Raw genomic sequence first — 18,179 nt, 5'->3', positions numbered from 1 at the left:
ATTTACAAATCCAAGTGCAGTTTCTCCATTGACAATGGAAGCAGATCCTGTGTCCTTGTAAAACTGAAAGAGCTTCCTCCTCTAGGAAATCATGAAGGTGGTGATAGCAAGGCTGTTCATCCGTTCTAGTTTGATTCCTTATAGTTTTCTCATATCCATCATGATGGGAACTGTTCAGAGAATTCTTTATTTTCCTAAGAAAATAAAGTGGAAAATCTGTTTAAAAGGAGGAAAGGAAAAAATATTTCTGTCTTGCAGAAAATATAGATTTTTCAATAAAAGCAACAACAAAACAGAAGCATTCCCTCAACATTTGCATTGTTGATTGGCCAGTGTTTGGCCAGACACTGACTGGTTTGCATTTTTTTGACAAAACACAAGCATCTTCAAGGAATGCAAACAGTTCCACAGCTGTTTTTGTTTAGTTAAAACTTGTTTTTGACTCTATTTTCCACTGTAGCATGTCTGAATGAATAAATTTGCATTACAGTTGTGGTGCTACACAGCCAAATGTTCACATAGGAGTTTAAAGGGCATATAAAGTTGTGTGTCTTCCTTTGAAATTCTGTTCTTTATATAAAGTAAAAGAGACTGTTCTAAAGGGAAAAAAAATAGAAAGCAGAGCATCACATGGAAAAATATGTTTAATTAGAAATTGCAGGAGTTTGGATTAGAAAAAGATACAAATTCAGTGAAAAATATAGTGTCAGATATGCTATGTCTGCTATTAGAGGCAGACATGATCCATGGAAAAAATATTGAGTCAAAAATCAATTTTCTATTAATGTTGATCAAAATGTTATATAAGGGCATTAGGGATTCATTTTCAAATATCTATCACACTGTAATCGTAGAAAAATGGGGCAAAAGGAAAGATCATGTACTCCCTTTTTCTGACCCACAGTAGGTTGGCTGTAACGATACTGTTCCTGGCAGATTTTTGTCTAATCTGTTCTTCAGGATCCCTAGAGAGGGAGATGCTTTATTCCTCAATGCAGTCTACTGCAGTAGACTCCTTCACTATCACTACATGTACTGGAGTATCTAATCTAAAGCTTTGAAGTTAGAATAATTTCAGCCACCCAGCTCATTACCTGGCCACTAAAGTCTCAAAGCAGAACATTCTCTTTAAAAATTTGCATAGTCTCTCTTCCCCAAAAAAATGTTTTCCGTTTTTTATTAATGCCTTGGTTTTTACAGTGGTAATTATTCCTTTTTCTTATCTTTGGATTCTCTGCAATTGGTTGATTGCACGTCAAAAAATGTACTATTTAATCCATTGTTTCTCATCCTCCAGTTGTAGATAGAAATTGCATTCTTTCTAATTTATTCCTAGTGTTTTCGATTTGTCAATAAGGCTTTAATGTTTATGCTTGCTCACCAGCACATTTACATATTGCTTCACGAGGGCAAATGTAAGACCTACATACTGTGTTCCTTGTCAGTGAGTGCTTCTGGATGATTCACCGGATGAGGAGCAAACTACTAAATAATCTAACAAGACTGTTTAGAGGAAAGAAAGGTGCAGAAGCACAGGAGCCCAAAGGTGGCACTCATATGGTAGGGACAAGGCATTGCTTAAAGAAAGACCTAGGAGCCGCGTAGAAGTTTTTGCATGATGCAGGCTAGAAAGTGCTGCCATGCTCTTGACAGGTGGTATTTACATGCCTCCTAGTTGTGGGTTGATTGGAAACTTGGGTCACTTCAAAGTCTTTGGGTCCCTTCTGCTCTTTTAAGAAGTATTCTCTAGACATGAAATTTTACCTGTATGGTAAATGTACGGAGTGAGCATTTAGAGAGACCCTGAATTCAAGGCAAAAGGTGATTTAAAGAGATGTGGCTTCTTATGCTGACCTGTCAGTCGGTTGGCCAAAGACTGTATCTTGCTGGAAAGAAACAGAGTTGGCCAACGCACACAGTTCCTCCATCATGTTCTTAAGGTAGCGTAGTAGAAAGAGTTGCCTGGAGAAATCCTTGCTCTGGTAGTTGCAAGAGAAACAGCAGCTTTGCAGGTGAGTTATGCTCAGCGAGTAGAAGGTGCGTTGAACATCTGAAAGGCATGTCACTGGTTTTGATTACAAGGGCTTAAGATTTCAGCAGAACATAGACGGTCTCTATATATACAGTTAGGAGCAGTAAGTCATCTGAAGTGCAGGAGTCCTTGCCTACCATCAAGGTGAGTTGTCAGTAACTTGCAGGTGATCATGTGTCAGTTTTCAGCAGCTGACAGGCAACTTCATAGCTCATTAAGATAACTATATATACACAGAATATCCTTCTGAGGTCCTGGTCTCATTTTTAATGTGTTTTGCTTCAGCTACAGTGAAGTGCTCAGAACCGTGGCATTTTGTCCTCCACTTTCTGTGAGCCAACTAATAATGTTCTGCCGTAGTTCCCCGTCCCCCCTTGGCACGATGAGGAAATCACAGAAACCATAAATGTACAAAAGCATGGTCTTACTGTTTTTTATTGCTACGAAAAGAATGTCCCAGAGGTGTGGAGCCTCATGGAGGTAAGGTTGTTAAACAAAATCTGCTGCTGCTGCTTTGATCAATATCTAAAATAATTCTTAAAATTAAGATGTAAAGACATTTCTTTGTTTGTGATTCACTTTCAATGCCTGTTAAAGCATTTAATTGATACATAACATTTTAAAGGGCCAAATCAAATTATTACTTATAAATTATTAAAATCCTCCAACAAATGGAAGAATACTTACAGAAAAATCCTCCATAAATAATGCTCAAACTAAATTAAATAGCAGTCGAAGGAATGCATTAAAGCTGGGGAATGAGATACTAGCAGTGTGCTCCCTTAACCTCAAAGTTATGATAGCTGGAGCACTTGCTGCCCCTCAGAGCAGTGGCTGCTCCACGTCTTGGCTCGCTCTGGGAAAGAAACATGTGGTGCTGCTGAAGATTGGAAAAAGAGCTTGAGGTCAGGGGTCGACACAGTAAGGGAGTTTGCTCTTTAAGAGGTTATCTCTGGATCTGCAAAGCCAAAGTGTAATTGGGTTCTGTGATGTGATTTTAGTGTGTAATTGTATATGATCTTTGGTAGTTTCGAAGACAAGGTTGGAAGATTTTTCTAGCCTGTTTGTGATAGCAATTTTGGGGAGCCTGTGTAGTCTGTGATGGACAATTCAGTTTCTTCAGAAATAGTCATCAAAAGCAATACAGCTGGTATCTGATTCATTTTAATTATATTTTTAGCAAACAGGTAATAGGATTTGTTCTTTCTGCTGTGTGTGGCTCTGGCTTTACAAATCAGCAGATGTTGTGTGCTCGTAGATTTTTCTGCAACTAGTCAACTTCTATTTGCTGCTGAGCATTAGAGCGGGAAAATCTTGCATCTTTATGAAGACAGTACAAGTCAGTGTGTTTGATCTGCCTGGATATTGCTTTTTCTTTGGTCTTTGAGCGGATGGTTTGCCTGTGGGTTATGATTGCCGATTATTCAGAGCAATGTGAAACAAACATTTCCTATTGTTTTAGTTGTTTAGGGTTTCCTTGATTAAGCTGTCACTGCTGTCAGTTATGTTCTTATAAGCCTGCTTGGATCTATTTCATGTTAAGAAAAAGCTCAGATAAATCCAGGAAAGCTTAATGTTTATCCAATGTGAAAATAATTACTCAAAAGTGTTATTCTTAATCCAGATAATTAGAGTGAGGAAGGAAAGATCAGTGTCATTGTGAATTATGCCCTGGCAATTGACTCTTGGTCCTTGGAAGTTTCAGGTGAAGATGTGAATGGATAAAGGTTAGATTAAACATAATCCAAAGTAGCTGCAACCTTAATCTGTTATGATACAAGGATGATCACTTAAAAAGAGCTGGATTGTGGGATTGTTTCTGGTTGGATAAGATGCCGCTCGACTGGGACTAGTCTTAAAACACGCTTAGCACCATGTCACTGCAGCTGCGAGCACTTGTGCACGGGCTCAGGCTGCCGCAGCTCCGACTCGCACTGCTGGGCTCTCCCTGCACAGTGTAACGTTACACGGCCTTGCAGGATCTGCGCTTCACATTAACGTGCTTTGCCATATGCTTCATGGAAAATAGATGGTAACTGTTATATGGAGTGATTTGCTTGATGATTGCTCCCCTGTGCTGTTAAACATATTTAATCGTGTTCTCCATTAGAAATGGTCGGTGTGTATGTAGGCAGTCATAAATGCAATTGTTATACACACCATTTAAAAATCTGACCAGTGGAAATTGTAAGAAAAATGGGAGAATATTTACATTCTGCTTTTTGATTTATGGTATTATTTTATACAGTTGCTAGTTATAAAATAAAGAATAGGTAAAAAAAAAAAAGGTTTTATGTAAGGATTATATTTGCAGCTATGGTTTTCTCTGAAGCTGCCCACTTTTCAGATAATCCATATAATCAACCAAGACCAAAACAAAGCAAATTCCCTCAAAATGCAAAAAAATCATCATCGGGAAAGAGATATGCTTGTTCATGCACGCGCGGCAAGCAGATACATACAGGAGGTACTTGACACTTCAGACCTTTCCTGTTTGTAGATGTGGCCATAACAGTGACAGTTCCGCTCGCAGCGTATGGTAACTTTCAGCAAACATAGACTCTTGAATGCCAGTGGCTCCGTATTGGGAATAATGCTGCTGGAAGAGGAAGAGGAGAAGGTGAAAGACAGGTCATTTCTTGAAAAACGGTACAGGAAATGTTTGGTCTCAGCAGATAATTTAATTGCATGGTCCAGTCTGTATCATTGTTTCAGGCCAAATGGAAAATAAGGTAATACCATTTTTCCCCTCCGTTTTTTTTTTTTTTTTTTTGTAATAAATTACATGCATTTATTCTGCAGGGATGTATTTGTGCAGAACTCCTTCATCCTTATGAGAAAACTGGAGGCTGCCTTTCATGATACAGGGCTAAGGTGAGGTAATAGTTAAGAAAGTAATTAATGGAATGCAAAAGCTAATAACAGGAAAGTACTTTAATACACACTTGAGCTAGAATCTTCTCTGTGAATAATTAAAATTCTTTAAAGTTCATGTCTGTATTTTTAATAAAGTATACTTCAGTAAGACTCATTCCTAGCTTAAACCTTTTTATGCTTAACTCTACCTTCTTTTTTTAACTGTCATTAGAATTACATTACTTTTACTTAAAAGGAGCTTTAAGTAATGTTTACATTTGTTGATGTGTTAAAAGTAAATTCTGCAAGAGATATAACATTCACAGATCTTGTTTCTAATATAAGGAGTGTTCATTTAGAACTTCATACAAAAGTGTTACATTATTTCTAATGTCACATTGTATACTATAGACTGGTGTGTATATATATATACATATATATATATATTTTTTTTCTGTTTTGTTCTCTTGCATCCTTGAGTCACTGCCTACAAAGTAATTTTTCTTGGAAATGTACGTAGCTAATAAAACTTTCCAGACTTACATCAGGAAAGATTCGAGGACAGGGATTTAAGACTTCAAGCTTCAGAATATAAGCCAAACTTCTATTAATGTAGTTTAGGAAGAAACACCCCGCAGGATTGTTGGTTATAAGGGCACAGTGCAGAGTTTCCCACACCTTTCCGCAGGGGCTTTTTGTAATGGATACTGAACTGGGCTGAGGTGACACAGCAATTCTTATATTCCATAAAGAAACCAGACAGTAATGTGAGAAGAAATTCCCGTAGAATAAAAGAGCAATATGAGCAAAACAGTGGAGTGCAACAGTAGAATTGCTTTACATAGGTTCTGACTATGCAACGTGCAAAAAAAAGGTTAATAAGGCAGACTGTCTCTTCGGGGTTGAAACTACAGAGAAAGGAGAGAGGTAGGGACTGAGTTTTTGTAAAAGGGGAATATGGGGTGGGGCAAAAGTAAAATTACAGAGTTTTATGTTGAGTATGCCTGACTCCATCTGTGTTTTACAGGGCTAGGCTGGTTAGTAGTTGACTCTTGCAGACAAGGGTAGGACATACTACCTAAGAGATTAAACAATAATGGTCCCTCTGTAGAAAGAAAACAATTTGAGTAGTAAAAGCTGTGAAAATATTAGAAAATCCAAAGGCTAGTGAAGTAAGAAAGGAATAGTAGCCCATTAAGAGCGCTGGAGAAAAAGTCCTGCGAGTTGATATTTGGTGTCAAAGACTGCAATCAACTTTGTACCAATAACTTAGAGTTTGAATTCTTTAAGTAGCTTGGATATATAGTATCAAGATAAGACATATGTAATCAGATCCTATAATCAGACCTATCAAAAGAGAATTAATGAAATAATTTAATCATCAAATTCCAAATAGTCATGAGGCTAGGGATTTTGCTCAAAGAGTGAACTGGAGTAACTGCTAAAAATGCAACATTTATCACTGTAAAGCAGCTTCAGTGCTGAATGATGAACAAACCCTGTCAGTCTATTTGACTGGTGATGATCCTGCGAAGCTCAGGGAATAGGAAAAGAGATTCTGATGAATCAGGCTGAGTATTGTTACAGGGCAGACAGATTGCTTCCATGTTCGGCTTCTCCGAGGTCTGGAAGCCATACGTCAATGGAAAAAGCCTTGGCTGATTTCTCTAATTTTCCAGGATTAGTGTGGTTTTAAGCTAAAATTATGTTCTTCTGTAACTTCCATTAGTGTAGTACAAAAGGTAGCTCGAGAATAAGACAATTCTTGTGATGAATTTAGCTATTTGCTTGCTCAGTATATATCAGCCAGCACTGTTATGTGTGTTTCAGGTTCTTCTCAAGTATTATAAAACAATACATAAATGAATGCAAGAATTTCTCTTGTTCTCAGGCAAGTCTGTAATTTCTCAGTCAGTAATTTACTGACCATGGACAATTAAGAAAAAAGTAGGTACCTAAGGACAGCCATGAAACCAGTATAGATTAGTCACAGCTAATCTATTCTTGTAACCCAACAGAGATTTTCAGTTCTGAGAAAGACCAACTTTACTTGTCTCTAAGAATAGTTCAAAGTGAATTCAATGTTTTTGCATTAAACAATTGAAGTATTTCAAACAAAGCAAAACTCAGGAGGGATTTTCAAATAACTTTTATAAAGTAAGAGTTTCTGTTTATGCCCATGAAACAAATGTCCAGTTAGGGAGTAAAAGTAAATAGGAACATGGCTGAATTTGAAGTGGGTTTTGTTTTTACTGTTGCTTTCATTCACAGCTGAGAACAGGAAATGCACATAGTTTAATATTTCTTTCTAACAAAGGGAGCCCACTGGGCAAAATTAATCTTTGTTTCCTTAGTGTTTTGTTATAAAGACATAAGAGGGACTGTGTTGAATCACACCAGAAATTTTAGTCCATTAGCCTATTTCTGACTATGACTAGCAGATGAGTAAAAGACTATAAGAACAGGTCAAGAAGAGAATCTTTCGTATCTTCCAATGATCTCAGCTTTAGACTTTTTTTTTTAAATAGGATATATCATATTTTTCTCTTTTGCTGCCCTTAACAGACCTCTTTTCCATAAATTTGTGTAGTTGCCTTTTAATTCTATCTATATTTGGGCATAATGTTGCAATAAATGAATTTAATGAATTAATTTAATTATATATTATTTGAAAAAAGAAAAGCACTGGTAAAGTACTTATTTAAATAGTCTGCCTAACAATTTAATTTGATGCACTTCTTCTCTTGTAAGACACATTGGAAGTATTAACTTAAGAATAAAAGCAGGAAACAAATTCTCCCTTCTGTCTTTTTTTTGCTGTTGAAGGGTCCCAGTCTAATTATTTCTATACATATTCGATGGCTTCTGCATCTCTGAATATCCTTGATCATCCCCAGTACGTTTTATCTCCTTTGAAGTTTTTTTTAAGGTCAGATAGTCAGAACTGTATTAGTGTCCAAGAGGTGGTTACGCTGATGACTTAGTGACATGATGTTTTTTTTATTTTCTTCTCATTTTCATAACAATTTTGAACATTTTGCTTCAGTGTCCATCATTATGCAAGTATAACTAAGGTTGCCTTTCCTGTGTGTATTTTGCTTCATATTTATTGATGCTGAATTAATTTTTTTTTTTTGCCCAATCTTATAATCACGAGATAGTTCTGCAATGAATCCAGTTTCAGTTCTGATTCTCAAGATTAATTATTGCATTGTTTGCAATAATTGCAATTAATTATTGCATTGCAATATATTCCTTTTTGAAGATCATATCCCTGTGGGAATCCATGGACAACTCCTTTGGGAAAGCAGGTTTTTTTGAGCCTGGTTTCTTATTTCAATCTGTTTATTTTCAGTGTGTTGACTCTGTATCTTCTTCTGCAACTGAATACTTGAATTTTTTATTTGTGAGGACCTCTTTTTTTTTTTTTTAATGTATTTCCAGCCAATTTATCTGGTCTCTGGATTTGTTTCTACTTCTAGTCTAACTGAGCACAACTATAGGGTGCTACTATAATGCAGCTATAGAATTTCCAGATTCTGTAAAATCTGGAAATCTCTGATCTAGGTAAGAGGGGTTTACAGAACATAAACATTAGTAGCTAAGTACATAAATATGTTTTTAAAATGTAGTATAAGCATTTAAACGTACTATTATTTAAGACAGCAATTCTACTCCAAAAGAGTATTCAATAAACTGATTGAAGGTATTTTCTGTTTGATAAGTATAAACAAGTTTTATAAATATGTATATACATATATATGTATATATATACAACGTTTGTATATATAAAATAAAAATTTCATCAAAGGAAATGCAGCCAGCAATATTCTGTAGTTTCTGTTCAAAGTGTTCCTAGCTTTCTCTCCTGTTTTGTTCTTTTTTTGCATTAGTGAGTTATAGCCTCTCTCTTCTCCATGTCTCTTCGCAGTGCTTCCACATCAGAGCGTAGGAGGACAGTGAACGAAGTGGAGGCAAGCTGACTTCTGTCCTGCTAAACATCCAGATCAGGAGAAATCACAGTTCTGTAGAATGTGTGAGTATAATATTCCTAAGTGAGTAACTGTTTCACATTCTGAGAAAAATTCACTTACAGACAGTTTGCAGTGAAGCCAATTATTATGTCGTTTAAAACAAAGGTTTGATTGTGCCTGGGATTGTTTCCCACAAGATGGAAAGTCTCACACGTATAATATGCTTTAAAGATATTATTGCCGTTAGATTTCTTACATCTCAATTCCGTTGTGGCTGCAGGATCACAACCAAATAGGACACTTGCAGTCATGTATATAATACGAAGCTAATAATTTTCTGCCCTATTGTATGTGAAATGTTTGAACTAATAAATGTTTGATGTTTGAACTAATAAATCCTATGATCTCTGCAGTGACCCTGTCAGGTGATTAATGTACATTTCAGACTACCAAAGTCAAATAAGAAATTTTCTTTGGTTGGGACACCTGTCTCAGAACATGTACCCTACGGCATAGTATTTCTGGAGCTCATCCTATTCATTGTCATGCCCATAAAGAAAGCTCTTTTCCAAATTCCACAGGTCTCACGTATGGCAATAATAATCTAATATATAATACAGAGAGGGTAGAAAGAAAATCTGTTTCTGTTTTTGCATGCTCTTCAAATGCAAGCCTTTCAAATACTGCAAGATACAAAGGCTGCGCTCATTATGGTATTTCTAATGTACCTGTTACACTGGTATCTGGGCAGTGCTCGCTCCAATGAAAACTGAGTGCCTCTCTGGAGAGAGAGCTTTCTTGAAAGATTTCTCATACTTCCTGAATCTGATCAGAGGATTATTACTGCAGCAGGTTTTTTCTTTTATGTTTTGCATCCCTGATTCTCTTCCTAGTAACGAAAACACACACAAAGAAATCCAGCCAAATTAATCCACATATTTTAACTTGGGGCATTTATGCTATCTTTAATTCTGAGTTACAGCTGCTATTTCAGGTCGCTTCTGATTGTATCTGAAATTTATTACATATGATAAATTTATTAGGAATCTGATTTTCAGATATCCTCTTGGGTGTGTATTTTTTTCACAGTCTTAACATGAAGGATTTTCAGACCATGGAGATTGCTGTGCCCTGATGAAGGTCTGAGTTGTGAGTCACACTGTACACACAGTAGTGTTTCCTTTCAATAATTTCCAATAATTTCTGGGGCCTACAGCATTAATGATGTATGTCTCTTTTTTTTTTTTTTTTCTTTTTCTCTCTTTTACTGTAGAGCTTGGTTTATTACTGGTTCCAGTGTTGTGTAGACCTCATAATCTGTAAATCCTTTTGGGCTCTTTTACTATGTTGGCCTTGTGTACAAGGGAGTGGATGCAGGGAAGCAGATGGTACCTTCAAATCCTGTTCTTAGCTCCGTGCGAAAGAGTGTTGGCAAAGAGTTTAAGTTTATATCACAAGGTGGACACTGTGAAGATCATAGTTAACATGTAAAATTGAGCAGTGAAGCCTCACATGGCAGAGATTTGCTTTCTTAATCGATTCACAGTGCCCAAGTGTAAGCTCTTACTCTTAGCACGTCACAGCTCGCTACCCAAACCTGGGGCGTTAATTCAGAAGTTGCCCAGACACATGGGAAATTTGCAGAATGGCATTTCTAGATTATCATTTGATATAGGTTGGAATACATCTGGGGTCCTCAAAATTGAAATAGATTTTAGATCGTTTTAATAAAGTTCCTTCTGAAGTGGAACAGCTTCCAGACGTGAATTTACAGCAGTTACCTGTCATACGGGTAACGGTTACCCGATATCTACTGAAGTAGACTGTATGGTCCTTTTCTTTGACAGAGTTGGGTGCAGTTTAACGTGAGTTTGTTGGAAACGGGAATAACTTGAAGCTTCTTTATAGTTTCTTTTGGCATGCTGATGCTTCCCTCTCTTGTATGAGCAGTCAGTCACGCAGGACGTGCTTCTGCGCTGTGCATACGTGTACTGTGAGTTGTTATGCTCTTCTGCCATTGGTGGAGATAAAGTGGCATTTTTAGGATGTATTTCCTCTTTTAAGACAGATACCAAAAATCTACCAGGTGAACTATAGTGTACATCTGCCTGTTTCATTCCTGTACTTATGAGAGATAATCAGAACCAATTTGGAGGCCTGCCCTTTGCTGCCTGAAGTGGGGAGATGAATGGTGCCCCGCGTGACTGATGGGATGGCTTGGAGGGAGGAGAGGGAGAAGGCAGTACAGCTGCAGTCTCTCCTCACTACGGGCTGTGTTTATCTGCCTGCCCAGGAATGGCCCGGCGCTTAGGTGAAGTGTGATGCATTGTTAGTTTTTTCTGTTTTCCCTTTAGGGAAGGGAGCGCGACTAGAGAAGTAAGGGAAGATCCATGCTCGGAGAGCAACCCAAACCTGGGAGATAAGCTAAAACTGCCGCTGGCTAGCGTGGCTTTTAGAGTGGCCTTGTTACAGTGCAGTTTGCATGGCAAAACCGGCATGAATGTGCTGCTTTTGGCAAGCCCCTCTTCTTTTCATGTCACACTATCTCATTCTTGGCCTTTCTCTTCCATCCCCCTCCCTCGCTGCCTTTGCTAATGTATAAACCACCTGCACACCTCTTGACTGAGTCGCTCCAAGAGGGGAATCCAGTGTTTGGTTAAGTTAGGGAGACACGGGGATTTATGCCGCCCTCTCGCTTACGCGCTGCGGAAGTGATGACAGAATAGTCCCTACAGTCACTAGAGAAGCTGACACATCACACCCAATTATGTGGCCTCCCTGGCCTCTCACTCAGTTCTTCCCTGAAATATAAGCTTTCTGGCTCACACTCTATTTTATTTTTTGAAGAAATCTGTTATTTGAAAGAAAAGGGAAAATGGCAAGGGAGAAAGGAGTTAGTGTATCAGTCTAAAGAAAGCTATTATAGAGCAAGTCTTAAGGGACATTCAATATATCAGATTATACATAATTTAAACACTTGGATACTTTTAAAAATGTTCGCAGACAAGATATCAAGTGTAAACTGGTGGTAATAAAGGATTTAAGGCACATCATTTACTGTGGCACTGCTGTCGTGAGCTAGTGGCCGTGCAACACACACAGCACAGTTACTGGCAGTAATTATAAAGGAGCAACGCACGCACATGTATATACAGATGCACTGCTGCTCAGGATCCCCCACGGCATCCAGTCAGCTGTGGAGAGAGCAGATACACACAAAGGCTGCCAGTGTCTGACAGGGCTGTTCCTCCCAGGTGGGATGACAGCACCGGGCTGCGGTGGTAGAGAGGAACCCAAAGGTAAAGGCAGGGTCTGCTTAGCTGAGGTGGGAGAGTGTTAAAACAAGAAAGTTCCCTCAAAAACAAAACAAAGAAGACTGACTTTTCAAGATACTTCACTGTGGCTGATAATTATCTTTTTTGTCTTTTGTATCAGTGAAATCTCTCTGTCACCAAGAAGTTTATTTTTTAAAATAATTCCTTTGAGTCATAGATATCACCATGTGAATTTATTAGTCGCTTTTTCTTGCTATGCATTTAGATCATCATTCTACTCTAAAAAAAGCCACTCATATGTTAAATTGTTTTTTTTATAAAATCTGTTCCTTATTTTTCCTATATATTCTCTACAGGGATAAAGATAAGTGGGTATATTTTTCTAAAAAGGGTTTTTTTTAAAAAAAAAAAAATCTCATACTCCTACCACATATGGCATTTAATGCAAAGGTGCTTTTCTTCCCTGGTTGCCTCAGTCCACTGTGGCACCATACCTGATGCAATAGAAGAAAAAAAAACAGGGTTTACTTTCATCTGTTTGATGTGTTGGTCAGACAATTGGCAAATAATTAGGAATAAAAATACATGTAGGAAGGTGCAAAAACTTTCAAAATTTTCGTTGTCTTTGTGCTACTGGAGTTTCTCTCTGAAAACTTTTTAAGGTGAATTTAAGACACATTTAAGGTGCATGAAAGATTGTTTTCCTTTCTGTTATTAATTTATTTTCCCTCTTTAAGTTATGACACCTTTCTTAAGCTAGCAGGAATATTCACAGTGTGATTATTTGTCAATGACTGTAATGTACATATATGCCTATATATCTGCTGTGCAGCTTATGTTCGGAGCTCAAGAAGTTTCCTACCAACAAGGACTTTACTGCTACTCTTGAGCCAAGAAATACCCCCAATTTACAGGAGAGGGAAAGGGAAAGAAAAATACACCCAAGAACATGGAAAACGAGCGTTTACAATAAATGTGTGGGAAAATAAACTAAAAAGAAAGGAATGTATTTTCCTCCACTCTGCATGCTGTTCCAGTAGCAGAGCTCCTAAAACACAACGTGGAGCAAGAGTCATTACACGAGGGTGGGTGCCTTTTCTGGCTTCCTGTTTGCTTCGCAGCTAGGGAAGTTAAAACCTCTGGGAGGGCACTGGCTGCTGTCCATGGAGAGCTCACGGGATGCCCCTGTCTGTCCTGCTGAGGAGCATGGAGGAGCTGGGAGCTGCCGCTGCACGGAGCCTCCAGGCAGTGGGTGCTCCGCGTCCTTCCCTTTTATTTGGCCGCTCGACATCAACTCCTTGGTAGGCACTCTGCATCCAGTGCCGGGGGTCTTCATGTCCTCCACTCCCCAGCTTTTAGAGCACTTCTCCAAAAGCCATGTTGTACTATCTGCTTTTGGAGTCCTGGAAGTGCTTTAGCATTTAAGATGACAGAAGATATGATACGGGCCATGTGTCTCCCAGAGAGCAACGGCTCCTTGATTGCTGCCTACTTAAGCAAGATATCTTCGCTGGGGGCAAACAGGATTTCTGGGTCTCCTGGAAACCAATGGGCAGAAATAGGCACTGCTAATACAGAGTGAATTTTAAGCCCTTGAGTGACACTGGTCTCGGTGTTGATAAGAGTCATTGCACGTGCAGAGCCAGTTTTCCCTTCTGCAGTGAGCAATGCCCACGTGGCACTGGATGTGTCCTTCATACCTAGATGGACAGGGTGCAAGTTTAGTGCAGGTGCTGTAAAGCCGATATGTAGACCTGTTGCTCTCCAATATGTAGACCTGTTGCTCTCTGAACTCGCACTGATGGCAGCTCTGCCAGCTCCTCCCTTCCTTCTCCCTGTGCACCAGATGTCGTGATTCAATCTAGACAGAGCTAATTCAGGTCATACACCATGAAGCATAATTTCCTACTGCGAGGGACTAAAGCCGTTCCCCAGCCCACCAAAGTTTCAAACTAAGATTTTAGTATAGTCCTAAAGGGAATAACCAGGCAAGAACTTATTTCCTGTATTTCTCCATGTAAAAGCAAGGGAGAATACATTTATAATTTTTAAATTAAAGATTTATTAGGTGTAGCAAGAAAATATGCCCATTTCTTAAACTTTGGTCCATTCATGGTCTTGTTTCATAGCAAAATGCTAACACTAATACACTTTCAGAAGCTGAATTCTGAAGAAGAGATTTTATGCTTAATCCAACCAGTTAGTGCATTTCTTTATGCATAATGCTATTGAAACCCATCACTTGCACACACTTGCACACAGGACCGTTTACTATATGGAAGGACCTTTATTATTTAGTAATGGGGTCTGGTATGCTTGCTATGCTTGTAAGTTGCTGCTAACTGCTTTTTAACAATTGTACTGTTAAAACACTTCAAACCTGCCTTCATATGAGGAAAAAAAAAAGGCTGGAATTTCGGGGATTTTTTAAGGGGCAAAAACTCTGTCTAAATAAAATTTCATATTTAGAAAAAATCTTAAAATGCTCTCCAGCCAATATACATAATTTTTTCACAGTAAATCTCAGTGAGTATGAGGATCAGTCCCCCAAACACGAGTTTGTTGTCACAGGCAGCTTGGTTGTGAAGAGCAAGGTTCTCTGGGGGTAGTGGAGAAGATCTATTCCGGGAAAGCGAGCTGAAGATTCAAAGCGACACATTGGAACTAGAGGAGAATAATGAGATTTTAAGTAGATTTTTGGTAAGGTGGAGTCAAAGAAGAAGTGGGTGGTTTCAGCTAGGCATGATAATGTTGCAAGTACTATATTACATACTTCTTTTGTGAAATGAATAATGTGGTAATGATAATGCTAAGCTGAAGATAGCCTTTGACCAAAATCTGTCAGGTAGAAGTGGTGGGGTCTATGCACGCATGAAGGATGGCAGGAGAAATATAATGTTTATACATTTGATGGGGATATGACTGTTGTGCTTGCAGAAAGTTATCTAATGATTTGAGATGAAGTATGGTTTGAGATATGGCAATTAGGCATTCAAGAGCTAAAATGTTAATCCTGTGGGAATCCTCTATGGGAATAGATTATTTTCCTGTTTGGAATCAAATGTAATGAATATAGTACCTACCTGCTGAAACACAGCCTTAGTTTATACTTTGTAAGAAGCCTTCTGTCTTAAAACTGTCCAGTCTTGACTCTAAGATATATATTCCTTGAAAGGGGAGAAAAACAAGGAATGTATCTGGAAAAACTTAAATATATTTAACTTCAAATAGTTTTCCAATTCATTAAAACTGTGCTGGACCCCATATGTCAGGACCCACCAGCGTGAAAATCGAGAGATGCCTATCTCTTGTATCACCTTTCCACTGGCGTAAGCCCCAACCTCTAGCCTGCTGGAGCAGGAGGTGTCTGGAGTTAATCCTGCTAACAGCTCCTGAACTGCAGTTCCTCCTTGTATTTTGAGATGAAAATCCACAACTGGGAAGGAAGAAGGAAACATGTTCATGATGATTTTTTTCCATGGCAGCTGCGTGAAGCTGTTAACATGCTTGTACCTTTAAAAGTAAATCCTGGTGGAACGAGAGACTGAAAGGCAGATTGCAGTTGAAGTGCTCAGAAGTGCACAATAAATGTAGTTAAATTCAGAGGTTTCTTAGATTAATGCGTCACTGATAATTGAAAGAAGAGGGAAAACCTTGTAAAGAGATGTGAACGTATGCTTTTGGCTCTCTTTGGGATACATGGTGCACCTGCTGAACATGGGAAAAATACATTTGTGCGCGAGGAAAGTGGTAGCCATCCGTTCTAAAACAAAAATGTGTCTGCAGATAGACGCAGCATGGGAAATGAGCACTTTTCCATTCAATAACGCCTCTTTGATTAATTGAGGATGTTTAGCAAGTATGATTTAGGGAACTTTTTTGAAAGCATAGCTCCATACTTGAAATCAAGTTCAAAATAATAGCTTTAAAATCCTGTGTTCAATTTGCTAGAAGTAGTTGTAAAGGCTACACATAACTGTGTTTGTGCTGTCATTTGAAAGTTACGTAGGCATGTCTGAATGGGGTACGCAGTGTGTGATCCGGACTACTGGTGGGAAAAGATTATTTTCCTTACCTAATCCCCACTATTAGGAAGAGTAGCTTTTGAAGGCTTGAAGGCTGTGCCTCCGAAACCTGAAGGGAAGACATTTGGACAGATTGTGCACTAATGTTTTACTGATTGCTGTTATTTTATCAGAAGTTTTCATACATAAGATTCTTATTGTCCATGTAGAAAAGGGGAGGTAGAATCAATTTCCTCTGTAACATATTGATAAACAACTCCAGATATAGTAGCAGGGGGAGGAGGAAACGACATTTACCTTTCTGTGACCTATATAGGAATGTTGGAAAAATTAATTCCAGAATATTATGGCGACATTCCTTTAAGTTGTGGATATGATTTACATAGTAGGTCCTTTTGAGCCGACTAGTTTCTTTCATCTTGATACTGTAAATTGCTTTCATTCCCTCCTCCCCCCCCATCTGTATGCTTGAGGTATTGTTGTGATAAATTATGGAGGTACAGAACTGAAAATGGTGTGTAGATTGTCTAAGAAATTGAGTGCAGTCAGCCTTCAAAGTGGTGGATGATGTGCTAAAATAGCTACCTTCCCCTGGTCAGGTCGCACATGTCGTCAATGAGCAGCTGCTTTTAACTTTGCCTTTTGCCCAGAGCATTGAGAGCAGCTGGATTTATTGAATTAATAACTGCTCTATTTGGGGTGTTTTGTTTTCCCATGACAGTGAAATCGGGCTATAATGTTAGCCAAGTGTAAGACAGGTCTCCTTCACCAAACAAGGTGGTGTCTTTTTTGTTATTGCATAGTACTTAATCTTTAAGTCAGAAAATGACTGGAAAAGGGTACCTGTGGGGAAACAAAATGTTTCTTAGTGAACAGAGTTACAGAGAAAGGAGTGAAGCACAAATAAGTGAAGTAGGATGGAAAAAAAACAGACTGCAGAGCATTCACAGCTAATACACACTTACTGAGCGTGGTTTGGAGAACCCTTATACCAGTCTGGGAATTAATCTTTTCGGTTACAGAGCTTAGCAGTGGCCTCATTAAATCAGCTAATGTATTCTAAACAACATTATCAGTGGTAGCAGAATGATTTTTTTTTTTTTGCAATTTGGACTTTTTCTTTTTTTCTGCCGCGTGCTGGATTTCATTAGGCTGACTGGGAAACAGTGGCAGTGTGCTGCACACATGGGGAAGGTCGAGCCTCTGGCCTCTCCTCCTCCTGACTGCGCGAGTCGGAGGTAAGTGCCCTACCACAAAACTTCAAGGCAACCTTGACTGATAGGCTTTTGTTTTGGGTTACTGTTGCTTGGGCTCACTCATTTTCTGGAATCAATACATGGGGTAACACCTTCACATTTTATCAATCATGATACATCATTCTCATATTATGGTCAGTCTGCCGTGTTGAAAGTTTTGGAGTTACCTTTTTCTTTATGAGAAAAGACACAGCAGTACTTGTGGTGGGAAGTGGCTCTGCTCTGTTCTTCGTTTATGAAAGGAGTTTCCGGGAACACACATACATATGTGAACCTTTGTGTGTACCCCGGTGGTGCTGATCACAGAAGAGTTTTAGGCCTGGCTTCTTTCAAAAAAATGATTCAAGCTCAGGAGAAATGGGATTGAGTGACAAGATGCTTTTTCTAGCACATCCATAGTCATTAGCTAGGCATAAACTGTGTCCACCACTTAGCTATGTGACTTCTGTGTCCCTGTTGGAGGCAGTTTTGAGATCCCTTGATGAAGCTAAAGAGTGGTTGGGAAAAGGAGGAGGAGATTTGACCCACAAATGTTGTTAGACCAGAAATCTGGATAGTATTGTCTGCATATATTAATTTCTTTACTATGAAAATGTTTGCTCTAGTAATTTAAAAATGTACAACTCCTAGGAGTTGTTACCCAGCCGATTCTCAAATTGCTGCGGAGATTGAACAAAAAGGTGCTTTGCAGAGACTTACTCTCAGGATCCTGGTTTCTGTGCCCAGGTATTTTCAAGAGTGAGGCATACCACAAATGTGTT

The sequence above is a fragment of the Tinamus guttatus genome, unplaced genomic scaffold (assembly GCF_059628265.1).
Source record: "Tinamus guttatus ecotype Peru unplaced genomic scaffold, ASM5962826v1 Tinamus_guttatus_pri_ptg000202l, whole genome shotgun sequence".
Classification (NCBI taxonomy): Eukaryota; Metazoa; Chordata; class Aves; order Tinamiformes; family Tinamidae; genus Tinamus; species Tinamus guttatus.
The sequence above is the reverse complement of the archived record's forward strand: the minus strand, read 5'-3'. Positions refer to the sequence as shown.